The sequence below is a fragment of the Alosa pseudoharengus genome, unplaced genomic scaffold (genome assembly GCF_046254945.1).
Source record: "Alosa pseudoharengus isolate Yale_2024_CS ecotype anadromous, Long Island Sound unplaced genomic scaffold, YU_APseudo_1.1 YU_APseudo_1.1_scf_23, whole genome shotgun sequence".
NCBI classification, from domain to species: domain Eukaryota; kingdom Metazoa; phylum Chordata; class Actinopteri; order Clupeiformes; family Clupeidae; genus Alosa; species Alosa pseudoharengus.
Window position 1 is genome coordinate 2,611,946 of NW_027468685.1, and position 17,402 is coordinate 2,629,347.

The following is a 17,402-nucleotide window of genomic DNA, read 5'->3' on the forward strand; positions in this document are numbered from 1 at the left end:
TCTATTTTAATGCAGTTTGGGAGGGACAGAACAGAGCAAGCAGCGCCCCCAATGTGTGTGGCATGTAATAACACATGTAGGCAGCGCCCCCAATGTGTGTGGCATGTAATAAGACATGTAGGCAGCCCCCCCAATGTGTGTGGCATGTAATAAGACATGTAGGCAGCCCCCCCCAATGTGTGTGGCATGTAATAAGACATGTAGGCAGCGCCCCCAATGTGTGTGGCATGTAATAACACATGTAGGCAGCGCCCCCAATGTGTGTGGCTCATAAGACATGTAGGCAGCGCCCCCAATGTGTGTGGCATGTAATAAGACATGTAGGCAGCGCCCCCAATGTGTGTGGCTCATAAGACATGTAGGCAGCGCCCCCAATGTGTGTGGCTCATAAGACCTGTAGGCAGCGCCCCCAATGTGTGTGGCTCATAAGACATGTAGGCAGCGCCCCCAATGTGTGTGGCTCATAAGACATGTAGGCCTACATTATCCACCTGCTAAGACTTCACTGCTTGATATTACCCTACATGGACACATATCTCATGTTATAAATGAAGAAAACATCTCAGAAACTACTGTATGTTTTGTGCAAATGGGCAACCATAGCTTTAGGTGAACGGAGATGTAGATCATCTCACTAATTCATTTATTTGTGCAAGCCCATGATCTGCGTTCACTCCAGCGAGACAAGTGGATGCTTTTAAAGCTGTTACAGCAATAAGGTAGTTGCTACGATATAGGCTACCTCTGCTAGGCTACAATATAGACTACCTCTGCTAGTTGCTACAATATAGGCTACCTCTGCTAGGCTACAATAAGTTGCAGACAACAGCTTGATTTCGAGGTATCACTGGGCTATTAATGGCCTAACTATAATATCTAACTATAATATCACAGAATAATGACAGAACTGTAAGATCAAATTCAAAAATGTTTACCCAAAGCATGTTTTGCAAACGTATGCAAAGGGAATAGAAATAAATTGTGTTACATACCAGCTTAATTAATGTCAATTCAAAGACTAGGATTAGGACTAGGACTAGGATTAGGCTACGCAGTTTCTATGCTGTTTCCTTGGATAGTTACAGGAATCCACGTCGTCTGTTGTTATTGCAAATATTGCTGCTTTTAGCCCACGTTATCAGCGTGTATAAGTTAGCAGCAGGTTTGATATTCGCCGGATATTCGTCTTCGATTTACCCTGCATTCATCTCCAGTGTTAAATTTCACTTGCGCAGGGACACACACACATTGAGTGCTCATACCAATTGTAGGCTAAGCTGTCGATGACACCAAATTAAGAAGTATTTCCTGATTAGGGAAACTCTGAGTTTATTTTTCTTTCAGTTTGCGGTTCCATAACACCATTAAATCTTGCTGCAAATGATCAGACGAGGGACAGAAGCACCAGCATAATTGAACTCCGCGGCTCCACGGACCAGTAATCCTCTTGTGGAGGAGGAAAGTAGTTTGAGAAAAGCTGCAGATCATAGACAGAGAAAGCATTTTATGCTCTGAGAAAAAACAGTTGCGTGTCAAGTGTAGCCAAGGGCCTGTCTACACAGAAACAACAAGTGGCTTGGTGTGCGCACCTTTGTTTACAACATATTTGACTCCCTGCATTTCTACATTTTATTGACAAAAAGTGTGTGTGTGTGTGTGTGTGTGGGGGGGAGTAGGATCGTATTTCAGCAAAAGTGGGGATGTTATAACATCCATGACCCTTACGCTTGGAATGCCCCTGAGCGTATTGCTTTACTAGACACACACACACACACAAACATAAACACACACACACACACACACACACACATTTCACCAGAACTACACAGTACTCTTGAAGTTGAAGTGATTCCACTCGTACAGAGCAGACAGTGTTTGCGGACCCTTTCAATCTACATGTTGTTTCCGGCTCCTCTCTCTCTCTCTCTCTCTCTCTCTCTCTCTCTCACACACGCACACACACACACATTTTGTTTCCGGCTCCTCTCACTGTAGATTGGATTTCCTTCATTTTTCTCATCAATCTCAATACTCAATACAACCACAAAGCAAAATTTGATTCTGATTTGATTTGATTCACTGACACACACACACACACACACACCTACTGTCATTTGCAAATGAATGACTTTAACAGTGCTGACAGATCACTGAGAGAGAAAAAAACTAAATTTGTGATGCGTGTGTGTGAGTGTGTGTATGTGTGTGTGTGTGATGCTATATGGTAATTCTGTGTGATGTCTAGGTGGTGAGCTAAGGATTAATGTGAACATGTTGACAGTTGCCCTCTCCTCGACTGACACAAACATATGACACAGAAGTGTGTGTGTGTGTGTCTCTGTGTGTGTGTGTGTGTGTGTGTGTCAGTGGTAATCCTGGCATAAGCACATGACACTAGAGTGCCATGGACAAGCTTGTGTGATGAGTCTGTCAAGAATGTAAGGGTGTGTGTGTGAGAGAGAGAGAATGTGAAAGAGAAAGTGTGTGTGCGTGAGTGTGAGAGAGTGAAAGAGCTAGAGAAAGAGAATGTGTGAGAGAGAGCGAAGGTGTGTGTAAGAATGTATGTGTGTGTAAATGTGTGTGTATGTGTGTGTGTGTGGTAGGGCTGTCACTTTACGTTCGAAAATCGATTGCACAATTTTTAATCGTAAACACAGCCCTGTTGAAGCCTGCAGTAATGTTTTTCACTGATGTTATGGCAGTCCACTCTGTTTTCGAGAATGTTGCACTCAGGGGCGGACTGGGACCAAAAATCGGCCCTGGCATATTTGGCCCAAGCGGCCCTCAAATCGGTCGGGCACACCTAATTAAATACAAAAGCTTTGCATTACCCTTAAATATGCATATTTTCAACTGTCATGGAGCACTGAAAGTGATGTAGGCCTCATTGGCTGATCTGACTGATCAGAGGTAGCCATGGAGAACATGATCTCCATATTCAAGTAGGCTATACAAGCAATTATTAAAGAAGAATTTCTGCTTGAATTCAAAGTGTCATTTCAAATTATTCAATAGGCTAGATTTAAACTATACAATGCTCAACTGACAGCAGCACCAAACAGTTACTGAAGCCTATGTGTAAAGAGCTAAATTACCTAGGTAGACATTAATCACTTTAGAACAACTGAAACAACACGAAATAAACAGGGCTGTTGCTGGAAATTATTTATTCCTGTAGGCCAGGGGTGGGCAACTAATTTCCCCAAGGGGCCACATGACAAACTGGGACTGTTGAGGAGGGCCGGACCCAAAATACCGAACTCAAGTCTGAACTCAATTCTGTTCAATTCTATTCTGTTCTTGTATAACATTAAGTAAATCATATGGTTTTGTTTACTAGTCGTAAGAACAGATGAAAATGTGAGGGAGACAAAGGAAAAACAGCAATATTTAATCTATGTCCAGTATTTAATCCTCCATAAAAATTATTTTCAGTTTTCAAAGACTGATATAAAAAAGTACTACAATATCTATATAATTAGGCTAGGTCATGAAAATGTGAAGGAGTCAGTACAACCGATAGGCCTGTGCCACCATTTCATCAACACTCAGCAATATTTCATCATTAAATCATTGCCATCATTAAATTAACTCTGCAGAATTAGACTATGAAAATGTGGAGCAGACAATAGTAGGCTGTCATTAGTTAATCAACATGCACAAAGAAAACTATTTAAAAAATGTAGGCTATGTTTTTGCTTTAACTTTATGCACATAACTGTGATTGGTCAACTCGCTCTGTGTGTTGAGCCGGCTGCTTCAAGCAACCTGTGGGTAGTAGCATCATACTAGTTCGCTAACATAAGCTTTGCAAATACACTCAGACATATTTTGGTTACAATTACGAGGTTATCCGATTGTAAACTGTCTATCTGCCAGTAACGTTTTGAAATGAACACTTCGTATCGCCAACGAGCAGCAGTAGGAGTTCGTTCTAACAACCTTTGCTGTGGTGAGCGACGCAGACATAAGAGACACAAAACTTTGAAAGGTTTGCGCCGACGTAAAGGCAACTGCATTGTGTCGACGCAGAAGCATACATTCTATTCACCAGCACATCAGTGAGGGTGTTTACGTCGTATGCATCCACGCACAAATGTATGGGCGTACAAATAGCAGTCGCTTTCAAAATTAAAAACAACGATATTGATTTGCATGCATTATCTCTATGCTAGGCTCTTGACTATTGTTCTTTCACGGACCTTACGCGGGCCGGTCAGGGAAAGCCCACGGGCCGGATGTGGCCCGCGGGCCGTATGTTGCCCATGTATGCTGTAGGCTATACTACCTATCTACAGTACATTGTATAAGTATATATACTCTTTTGATCCCGTGAGGGAAATTTGGTCTCTGCATTTATCCCAATCTGTGAATTAGTGAAACACACTCAGCACACAGTGAACACACAGTGAGGTTAAGCACACACTAATCCCGGCACAGTGAGCTGCCTGCATCAACAGTGGCGCTCGGGGAGCAGTGAGGGGTTAGGTGCCTTGCTCAAGGGCACTTCAGCCATGCCTACTGGTCGGGGTTCGAACCGGCAACCCTCCGGTTACAGGTCCGAAATGCTAACCAGTAGGCCACGGCTGCCCCGTACATTGCTGGTACATTTTGGAACAGTATACATTAACTAATTATCTTTAATGTCTTCCAGTAGCAGACCTCTCAAGTCTCACGCATTGAGCGTGAGACACACGCATTTTAATGACTTCACACGCTCACACGCCACACATGGCATTTCTCACTCCGAGAAATTATTAACTTGCCCGCACAGAAATTTCTAAGGGCTATATTTTACAAACGTGTCACACAACGTTGCTGTCTGTGCACTCATTCAGCTCAGAGAGCTGCTGTTCAGTTACTAATCTATCGGCCAATCAGAAAATAGAATTTCTCAACCAATCAGGAAATAGTTTTGTTTTGATGTGGGTCCGCAACGTGGAGACTGCTGGTCAGCGGAGTCGTGGAGTGAAATTAGGCCCGGTGCTTCGTCTGATAATTTGCTGCACAGCGATTTATGCCTATCTGCTCGCCAAAAAGCTGGTATTGTGTTTCCTGAATCCTTACATTCAGGCATTCAAATTAAACAAAACATGTATTGTTTTTCTCCATTTCCTACCAATGTATGATGCTTGCATGAGGGAAACATCTTAAAACAATAGCACCCATATAATACTTGCTGTTTTGAGAAGTATTTCTTTTCTTATGCAAGCATCATGCAACCATGCAAAAGCAATGAAACTAATTATATCTTACATTAGTAAAGCAGTCCTCTGATGTGCATGTCACAAAACATTTAAGTGAAAGTGCATGTAGTGTATAGGCATAATAATGATTGTGATAATGATAATGACAATTTGATTTGGAGGGAGTGGGGTTGGGTACGTGTAGATGAGCCCTATGACCCCAAAGTCTGCCATGACTGGGCCTCAGGTCAAAGACGTTTGAGAAAGGCTGGTCTACATAACCTGCATCAGATTGAGGTTTGCAGTGATGCGCCTGAAGGCACGGGTTGAGGACCCAGTCAGTTACGTCACGATATGCACATTTGTTTAAATTCATACCTACGTAATCACCATGACCAAAATTTTACTTTTTTTTTACTTTGAATCTTGAAAAACCTACCTACCGACCCATTTTTTTTTTTTTTTGGCTCTTACTGCAAACAAGAATATTTTTAAGGATGGCCTCATGACTGAAAATGGCTGACATTGAACCACAGTGCTTTAAATGGAAGCCCCCAGTATCAGTCATCAAGGCATCAAAATCTGCCACAAACACTTACAACACACAACATCACTCATAAACACACACACACGGTGCATATGGGGCGGTGGTAGTGTAGTGGTTAAGGAGCTGGGCTAGCGTGCAGTAGCCTGAAAGTTGTTGGTTCAATTCCCGGCTTCCACCTTTGTGCCCTTGAGCAAGGCAATTAACCCCAAGTTGCTCTGGGGACAATGTGATCCCTTGTAATATAGCTGACATATGTAAGTCACTTTGGTCAAGAAGTGTCTGCTAAATGTAATGTAATGTAATGTAACACACACACGGACAGAACCACCACTGTTCAAGAGAACATTTTGGGGCTAAATGTGCTTTTTCTCATTTGGTTGTTTTCTGTTTGTTTAGAGCAGAATGAGCCACTGCTGTTCAAAGGGCCCATTTGGGTGAAATTATTATTATAATTTATGTTATTATTATTTATTATTATTTACTATAGGGTTCTAGAATAAATAAAACAGTGTGTTTGAAATAATGGAATTTGTGCTCTCTCATGAAGCTGGGTCGATGGGACATGGGGAGGGTGGGTCTCTGTTGATCGGGGGAGGGGGCGTGGCACTGTGCCACGAGTAGTTCAAGCAGAAGTAGGACTTTCATGTACTTCGATCAGGGGGGAGGGGGCGTGGTACTGTGCCAATGCCACGCCCCCTCCCCCCTGAGAAACAAAGTCTCACTCCTTGCAAACTTCAAAACTTGAGAGCCCTGTCCAGTAGCCTATTGTATAGGTTACTGTATAGCTTAGTTGGCTTGTGCATGAATATGACTTGATGTTTTGTAGCCTACATTTCCGTCAGTCTACAGTCTTTTATCCCATCTTTACCATGATAACCCTTCCAAGATAGAACCCTTTCGACTACTTTGAGAGACCAACCACCACTCATGCCATCGATGTTGAATTTTGGGCGTCTGACGGAAACTGATCTGATCAACAATTAACATCGATATGACACTCTTTTGCTGTCCGGGTTTGCAAATCATTCATTTAGAACATTTAAGTTGCGCTATTTGTTATTATAATCACAGCCCGGCCTTACGTTATCATTACCATATCATTAATTAATAAGTCATCATAATCATAATCATCATCGTCAGCATGGCATGTCACACATACAGTAGCCTACCTACTCCACCACTGAGTTCTTATCATGTAGCCTCAACTAGGCTCCACCACCTGGTCACTGTCCCTTGCTCTGTATGGTTGCTTACATCCTCGTTCAAACTCAACAGACTTCAACATGTTGCTGACATATGCTAGCCTACTTGCAATAATGTATTTTTGAAGCTTCTACATTGGTGTTACTTTTACACTATTGTCACTACCGGCACCCGCCGCAATTTCGTGTAGGAAACTACGAACGTACCCGAGTCAAACTGTAGTTTAGTAGGCTACATGGTCGGGTCAAAATCGCTATTTTTCAAACACTAAGAAGGCTCGACATAACTTGAAACTTTGATCGAAGCATCATCAGTGTCTCTACATATGAACTCGAGCATTAAGAACATTGTTCGTGTACACATAGTTTACTAAAAAGAAAGATTTTGGACAACTCACTCCTTGCAAGATGGCAGCGAGCAGAAAAAACAAGTGAGTTGTTCAAAACCTCTCTTTTAGTAAACTCTGTGTACACCAACAATGTTCTCAATGCTCGAGTTCATGTGTAGAGACTCTGATGATACTTCAATCAAAGTTTCATGTTGTGTCGAGCCTTCATAGTATTTGAAAAATAGCGATTTTGACGCGATTGTATAAAAAAAGTAGTAGCCCTATAGGAATCCCATTTAAAAGGTAATTTCACCCGAAAACGACAACACATACAAGCTTAAAAGTGGCGCTTTGGACGTACTTATGCATTTATATGAAAGTTTGACTTGGGTACATTCACAAAACACTATATGATGCATTTTGGCGAGAGTTACGCAGATGAAACGTGTGATTGTTTGCTGATAAGATGCACCCGTGCTTGTTATGGGCATGCTGCAGAGAAACTTCTCTGTATGACGAAACGCCGGTTGTTAGTGATTGGTTCAAAGCGGTTCAAAGGAACTCCAATGATTTTAAACCTCAAACTGTGCCCTCCCACCCGGAAATAAACGCCTATGGATCTAGGCCAGACTCTCTGCGAAGTCAGAGAGTCTGGTTTCCAGGCTAACAGAATCCTGGCTCTGAGCCAAAATGCGAGGGGTGGGGCTTGACATGAGCTTTTATTGGATCAGTCGAGTGTCAATATGGAAATGTAACCAATGGGCCGCTGATTGTCCTTCCTTTGGGCCGATCGTTGGCCAAAATGATTAAATTATATATATATAGCCTATTCTATCTGCCCAAAGGGTGCGTCGGCCCACCGGGAAAATGCCCGGTATGCCAGATGGCCAGTCCGTCCATGGTTGCACTCCTGTTTGTCATTGTGCACAAAACTTCACGCCAATAAATCATCAGAAATATTGCTGGCTTGTGTCTACAAGCGCCCTCTTTACATTCGTCCTAATGCCTGTTAGTTGTTCGTGGATTGGCCCATATTTGGCGTTGAAAATGGAAACGTCTTTACACATGAAAAATCGATTTTACAGTCGATTCAATGAACACTTATGTCTCAAAAATTGAACAGGATTCTTTTACAAAAGTGACAGCCCTAGTGTATGGTGTATGTGTCTGTGTGTGTGTGTGTGTGTGTGTGGTGTGTGTGGTGTGTGTGTGTGTGTGGTGTGTGTGTGGTGAGTGTGTGTGTGTGTGTGTGGGGGGGGGGTAAGTGTGTGTGTGTGTGTTAATTCAGCGTTTGGTAAATATCTGCCGGATAGAACTCTGTTCTCAGTTCCCACTCCTCTCAGCATGACGTTCAGCTGATTGATGAAGATCTTATTTCAGATTGCACACACATACACACACACACACACAGCTCACCGCTGTGTTATTCCACACAGGGCAGCTGAATTGCTTGGGGGATATTAAAAATAGATGTAATTCACGAAGCGGTATCGCTTTCAGTAATTATCCCAATTACAGAACCGGATGCCCATCAGAACCGACCGGAACCCATGCAAGGCACCGCCCAGAACCCACGCAGGGCCGGAACCCACGCAGGGCACCGACCGCTCACGGAACACTCATCGCGTGGCGTAGAACACTCGCCAGCCCACTCAGAACCAGACTCAATATGGCCAGAACAAGCAAAGGTGTGTGTAGGAGACAGTGTTTATTTACGTGTGTGTGTGTGTGTGTGTGTGTGTGTTAGAGAGAGTGACAGTGTCTATATGTGTGTGTGTGTGTGTGTGTGTGAACATGCAGAAAGTGACACAGTTGATGTGCCTCAGGTGATTCAGAGCTTATTTTCCGTGTCAGCTTCATAAAAACATCCTATTAGGTGAGTAGGCTTCGTTTCCTTGACTTGTCTTCACTTTAATGTCATTGTGGGGTGTGTGTGTGTGTGTGTGTGTGTGTGTGTGTGTGTGTGTGCGCGCGCTTGGAGGGCAGCTTTATTGGATAAATACCACAGTTCTTTTTTTTTTTTAACTAAATCTTTTCTGGCCTCCTGCTCAGTCACACCTAAAACACGCGGAACCTTCCAGAACCATTTGCATTTAGAGGGAAACACCTGACACACCTGGGCCTTCTGCAAGAGCACCGTACATGTGTGTGTGTGTGCTTTATTTGTGTATGATGGAGAAATTAGTTCCTGTCCGTCAAGCCCAATGGAACTGTCACAACCAATGAGGGAGTCCATTTGTTTGTGGACATTCCGAACAGGAGAGCTGGACTGGGGGGGGGGGGGGTGGAGATTGGACACAGTCCAGTTCCTGTTGTGTGTGTGTGTGTGTGTGTGTGTGTGTGTGTGTGTGTTTGTATGTGTATGTGTGTGTGAGAGAGAGAAGCGTGTGTGAAAGAGAGCCAAACACAAGCGAGGGGAATGAAGTGACTTTGTACCACAAGTGGAACACACTGACGCCAGAAGGCCCTGATGCAACAATCACACACACACACACACACACACACACTTAGCCTTTCCCAGTCTTCCTCTCTCACACACACACCTGAGATCTCTCCAGCCAAATCCCAGCCCTTAACCTGACACACTCTCTCTCACACACACACACTTTTACCTTTTATTACACTGTTAGCCATCTCAGAGGATGCTCTGTAAGAGGATAAGCATTCCTGATGAGAGTAATGATGTGTGTGTGTGTGTGTGTGTGTGTGTGTGTGTGTGTGTGTGTGTGTGTGTGTGTGTGTGTTGCTAGATGGGCCTACAGGTCCCTGTGGACACACTTAGGATCATATGGAACAGAGACATAATCCGACATGACAGCTCTTCCCCAGGCTGGAGGGCTGTAAGACAGGTATGCCTACACACACACACACACACACACACACACATACACACACATACACACACACACACACACACACACACACACACACACACACATACACACATACACACACACATACACACACACACACACACACACACACACACACACACACACACACACACACATACACACACACACTCACACACACATGTATGCCCATCCACAGTCATGCCTGTACACACACACAAGAGCACGATGTTTAGCTACCAGGGACAGCATGACAGGCTTGCCTAAAGCACACACACACACACACAGTAACACAAGCAGTCTGAAGAGTCATCTGGCTTAAGTCATGGTTAGAGATGCTGGTGTATTGTTCATGAGACTAGACCCCCCACACTGGCCTTCTCTGGGACATGGCGAGGGATGTAACGACATCACAAAGACATTCTTATGACGACATCACAGACATTCTTATGACATCACAAAGACACTCTTATGGCGACATCACAAAGATACTCTTATGACGACATCACAAAGACATTCTTATGACGACATCACAAAGATGACATTCCAGTGACACTCTTATGATGACAGTGATCAGTGTTCTAAATTAACTTTTTTGATCACCAGCCAATGTGGCTGGTAACTTTCTAAAGTTACCAGCCAATCAGAATTTCTATTAGCCAATTTTTTTCCGGTGAAAATAAGAGAATTATGAGTTTATGAGATGAGTGTCACTGAATGCATTTGGTCATTCTATTAAGATTGTTGGCATGAATACATACCACAAAATATACACAGAAAGTGCACTTCACTTCATTTCATGTTTGGGATCTCTATCTATCTATTTCTCTGTCGACATCCTCATCCCCTGCTTCATTCCTCTTCTCGCCCCCATAAGTCTGTACCAACCACCGCCGCATTTAGTTTAATCTTAACTTAATAAAAAGGAGATATCAATTATCATCAACAATGACAAGCCAGCTAGAACCTGCCACTCGTTTTCTCTCCCTCTCCTGCACACTCAGACGCGTTCTCAATTAAATGGAGTAGCATAGGGCCCATGTTCAAGTTGGATCTTTATAGAGAGGACCCGAAAAGTATCATCTTTATGTAACATGCTGTTGGTGCATGTTGACATTGTATACTTTCTCTAACAAGAGTGAAAAACAGTTTGCAGTACAGCTACTATTTATTGGCTAAATATTGGTCCCTCCTCTGTCTCTTGGTGCCCTACGCACAGTGCGTGATGCGTGTGGTGGTGGTGATAACTGGTCAGGTGTGTGTGATGCGTGTGGTGGTGGTGATAACTGGTCAGGTGTGCGTGATGCGTGTGGTGGTGGTGATAACTGGTCAGGTATGCGTGTGGTGGTGGTGATAACTGATCAGGTGTGCGTGATGCGTGTGGTGGTGGTGATAACTGGTCAGGTGTGCGTGATGCGTGTGGTGGTGGTGATAACTGATCAGGTGTGCGTGATGCGTGTGGTGGTGGTGATAACTGATCAGGTGTGCGTGATGCGTGTGATGGTGGTAATAACTGATCACGCTACCTTTTTAAAACTGAAAATTTTCGCCTACAAGCTCCTCACGTTCCATCTTCAGCTAACTCCATAGACAATAAAATAAACGATCTTGCTGCTTCAGGTTTTGCGGCCTCCGTTACATGACATCAGCCCCCCACAAAGGAAATAGGTAAACACAATGCATTAATAGCGTTAATATTTCGTAATGCATTATGCATTTGTGTTATGTACATGTGTTAGGTACTTTTTACTTTACTTAACTGGCTAACTCCCTCCTCTTTCAGTCTATGCTCCCTGCTCTGACTCCGTTCGTTCTTCTAATTCCTTGTGTTTTCTGGTAGCCTGGCGAGCCAGACCCACATTTACATGTAGGGTCTGGACACTCACCGTTCGCAGTGCTCAGTCCGAGGGGCGGGATAATCAGTTGTCTTTCAAATTCCCTCTGCACGCAATAGGACAGCGGCAGCGCTATGAGTCCCATGCGTTTCCCACCAGCGGAGCTAGTTGGCTAGTTCAAACGTTTGCCAACTTCATAAAAGCTTAACTCGTGTCACACTGTTCGCCAGCAGCAACATCCATCTTATTTGTTTTCAAGTAGCAGGAAATTCAAGCCAAACCATTGCAACTCTGCCATCAATCATTATGTTAAGCCCGCCTAACGACTCTATACACGATTTCATTGGCCCGGCGAAGTCTGAGGATCTGGAGCTCACAAGCCAACGAGAGTTGCTAGACTAGCCCTGGCAGCAAATGTAATTTGCTGCCGCTAGGGGCGCGTCTAGATTTCTAGGCTAGTTTTCTGGTAGACGCTCCGTTCGTTTCCAGGGTCTCTCGCGCTGGTTTCACTGCAAACTGTGTGCAGCCGACGTAGCATTACGGCACAGTGGTCATGGGAAATGTAGGAAGTACTGCCGGGGGATATATGACCGAAAACAGAGCCTTATGTATCATGCATGTAATGCCTCATGCATCACCGGCCAAACTGGCTAGTAAGTTTTTATTAACACCCGCCAAAATGAATTTTAACCCGCATTTGGCGGGTTGGCGTGTGTTAATTTAGAACTCTGACAGTGATGGGTGTGCAGAGCAGTCGGATGTGAAAAGGACCCCAAGGACTGACCATTACAATCTATACAACACTATGGGAGGTTTCCTATTGGTCGTGGCACAGCTTAATCGAGACCACTGGTGTCTGTAAGTGCCATTCATCCTCCCAGACCGGAATACTCATTCTCTCATTCTTCTTTTCCCAGATTGGAATTCTCACAGTGACAGAAGGCAGAGAAATGATGTAGGCTTTCTCTACACTAAACCGGGCAAATCTAAATGATGTAGGCTTTCTCTACATTAAACCGGGCAAATCTAAATGATGTAGGCTTTCTCTACATTAAACCGGGCAAATCTAAATGATGTAGGCTTTCTCTACACTAAACCGGGCAAATCTAAATGATGTAGTTAAACCGGGCAAATCTAAATGATGTAGGCTTTCTCTACATTAAACCAGGAAAATCTAAATGATGTAGGCTTTCTCTACATTAAACCGGGAAAATCTAAAAACGCATATTTGAGGTGAAAATGATATCCGCCCACTGTAGAATGGGGCAGAAAAAATATTCAAGTATTCAAGTATTTCAATTAATCATAAAATGGCCCTGAAATGTCACTAGACATTAATAAATCATGTTCATTTCAAATACTTATATCACTGACAACAGTAGTCCGGCCAGGATATTGTCATTTAAAAAGTGAAGTTGCAGCCCTCAACTGATGTTGATGTTGTGTTTTGTCATGTCATGTTGTGTTTTGGCCTGATGCGCCACCCTCTACCTATTATCTACTAATCACAAAGTCAGTATGTTTCAGCATCCGGGTTGGCAACCTCGAGTCAGGGGGGAGGGGGAGGGGATAAACCAGTCTACAGTAATTTGAAAGTGATTGTAGTACCAGTTTTGCCCACAATCTTACATATGGTTCCTTTAAGGATTGACCAAGAATAAATGGCCTATTGATTAAGAATAAGAAATTGCACTAATGCGTACACAAATTAGTGTATGTATTACACGTGTATGTGTAATATATTAATGGCTAGCACGTGCTCGCTAAACTAAAGTGTTACAGAAAAAAAATCTCTTCATATGTATACCTCCAAACGCTTTAACAACATAACTCTCCAAATACATGAAGAATATAACTCCCTCTTTTTCTTTCTCTCTCTCTCTCTCCCTCTTTTTCTTTCTCTCTCTCTCTCTCCCTCCGTCTCATCCCCCCCCCCCAGATCTCCAGACCACAGGCTGGGACGGCCTAAAATAGCCCCACCGTCACATTTCACCTCGCGGAGTGCTTTTCTTCCCCCAGTCAAAAGACATCTAATTGCTAATCTATAATCCGGTTAATATGCTCATGCCGTGTGCGATTGATCCTGTGCCAGCCTCGGCCCCAACGCCGCCGGCACCATTAATCCTATTAGCCGTCGTGTGCCGCGTGGCGTGGTGTAGTGTGTGCCGAGTGCTGTGTGTGTGTGTGTGTGTGTGTGTGTGTGTGTGTGTGTCGCGTGGCGTGACGTGGTGTGCGCTGAGCGCTGAGTTTGGGTTTGGGTTTACCATTCAGTTGAGTGCCATGAGTCTAAAACAGCTCTGTTTACTGCAGCCGCCAGACACACACACAAACGCAGAATCGAAAGAGCTCTTTTCCTGCAGCTGCCAGACATAAGCTCTACTCTGTGTCTCTGTCTCTCTCTCTTTCACTCTCTCTCTCACACACACACACACACACACACACACACTGAATCTAAACCCCTCTTTTGCTGGAGCCGCCTGTGGCAGACTCTTCATAAAGCTCCAAAATCTCCACCGAAGTCCCAAATACTCACCCCCAACACTGACGACTAACTCCTCACCTACCTATGCTATATACCCCTTCTCTTTTACACACACACACACACACACACACACACACACACACACACACACACACACACACCCAACACTGACAACTAACTCCTCACCTACCTACTCTATATACCCCCTATCTTTAACACACACACACACACACACACACAACACTGACGACTAACTCTTAACTCCTCACCTACCTATTCTATATACCCCCTCTCTCATACACACACACACACACACACACACATACACCGACGACTGACTCCTCACCTTGTTACCACCCCACTCTATTCACCACCTCTCTTTTACACACGCACACACACACACACACACACACTCCGCAATCTCCACTTCATTTGAACAGAGCAAAAACCACCCAATGAAACACACACACACACACACACACACATATCATGGTTAGAGATGCATTTCTAGAGCAAAAACCACGCAGTGAAACACAGAAAACCTTTTTTCAAATGCATGATTGGCACCTTTGACCCCTTGAAATGGGCCAATCAGCTCTGGAGGTCACTTCTCTTTCAAGGTTCTTCTGCCCCTGACCAATCTACTGCCCCCTTCCCATTCAACCAGTCACGAGTCTGCCCTTAACACACACACACACACACACACTTAATATACACACTGCATTCAACCAGTCATGAGTCTGTCCGTAACACACACACACACACACACACACTTAATATAAACACCACATTCAACCAGATTGCCAGGGCCATTGGTAACCGGATTGCCATTCACTGATGGACAAAACTGGGAAGATGATTTTATGCCAAATATGCAGAAAAGGTATAAATTGCAGAACACCAAAAGATTACAATTGCACACTTGTATCACAGAATTACAGTAAATACACTCGTATCCGGTCTGCTCCACACACACACACACACACACACACAGCCCGCTCCTCATAGTGTGACCTATCCTGGGCAGCCCCACACACACACACACTGGCGCTGCAGTCCTAATTGCAGAGCTTGGTTGTGTGTGTGTGTGTGTGTGGAGCAGACCGGATACGAGTGTATTTACTGTAATTCTGTGATACAAGTGTGCAATTGTAATCTTCGTCTGGGTCGGATAACAAATGAAATGCGGTCTAGTCACGGATACGAGTGTATTTACTGTAATTCTGTGATACAAGTGTGCAATTGTAATCTTCGTCTGGGTCGGATAACAAATGAAATGCGGTCTAGTCACAGAGTAGGTCTGCGTGCTCCATAATAACCAGAGCACTATCATTTCCTTATTAGACACATTTCATTTCATAATAAGAATAATAATCATCATTTACAGGTTGAAGATAAATGGGAGGTTAACTGACTGCATTTCATTTGCCAGAAAATAGCATGAGTCACATTGCTGTGGAATTAGACTGGAAACTAGGGTGAGAAATAAATACTGGTCATTGTTAAATGTGTTTTGACTACACTTCCCATAATGCTTTGTTGGGGTTTTGGGAGAGGGAGAAGAGGAGATCTGGAGAGTAACGAGGTTTTCAAGGATTTCAAGGTTTACATGGTTCCTATAGAGAGTAGAACTAGAATAGAATAGAGCAAGGTTCCTAGAGTAGAACTAGAATAGAATAGAGCAAGGTTCCTCCTACTGCTCCTACTGTGGGGAGTGGAATTAGAACATAATAGAATATCTATTCTTCTGTAGAGAATGACATTAGCATGAAATTTCCAACTGTACAGGGTGGAACTCAAATAGAATAGAGCATGGTTCCTGTAGAACTCAAATAGAATAGAGCATGGTTCCTGTAGAACTCAAATAGAATAGAGCATGGTTCCTACTGTAGAACTCAAATAGAATAGAGCATGGTTCCTGTAGAACTCAAATAGAATAGAGCATGGTTCCTGTAGAACTCAAATAGAATAGAGCATGGTTCCTTTAGAACTCAAATAGAATAGAGCATGGTTCCTGTAGAACTCAAATAGAATAGAGCATGGTTCCTGTAGAACTCAAATAGAATAGAGCATGGTTCCTTTAGAACTCAAATAGAATAGAGCATGGTTCCTACTGTAGAACTGGTTTGCAAGGGGCATTTTATCTGCTCTTCAGGATGGTGCAGTTGATCTGCTCTTCAGTGTGTGTGTGTGTGTGTGTGTGTGTGTTCAGGATGGTGCAGTTGATCTGCTCTTCAGTGTGTGTGTGTGTGTGTGTGTGTGTTCAGGATGGTGCAGTTGATCTGCTCTTCAGGATGGTGCAGGATGGTGCATTTTATCTGCTCTTCAGTGTGTGTGTGTGTGTGTGTGTGTGTGTTCAGGATGGTGCAGTTGATCTGCTCTTCAGTGTGTGTGTGTGTGTGTGTGTGTTCAGGATGGTGCAGTTGATCTCCACGTCCATCAAGGGCCGAGTGGTTCTCCTCTGAACGTCCGAATCGTTCTCCACATCTGAGTGTCTTACAGTGACAGTGTAAGAGAGAACACACCACTTATTTAAATACATAACACACACACACACACACACACACACACACCACACAACATCCCTGGTCGTGCGCTGAAGGACTGCGCAGGGGAGCTTAAGGATGTCTTCACAGACATCTTTAACACTTCCCTGAAGCAAGCCATCGTCCCATCTTGTTTCAAAGCTGCCACCATCATACCTGTGCCGAAGAAAACTGCTCCATCCTGCTTCAATGACTACCGCCCTGTGGCACTGACACCCATCATCATGAAGTGCTTTGAGCGGCTTGTCATGTCACATATCAAATCCATTCTCCCCCCCACCCTGGACCCCTTCCAGTTTGCATACCGAGCCAAACGGTCTACAGAGGATGCAATCTGCTCTGCCCTCCACCCAGCCCTCACCCACCTGGAAAAAAGAGACTCATATGTGAGATTGCTGTTTATAGACTTCAGTTCTGCATTCA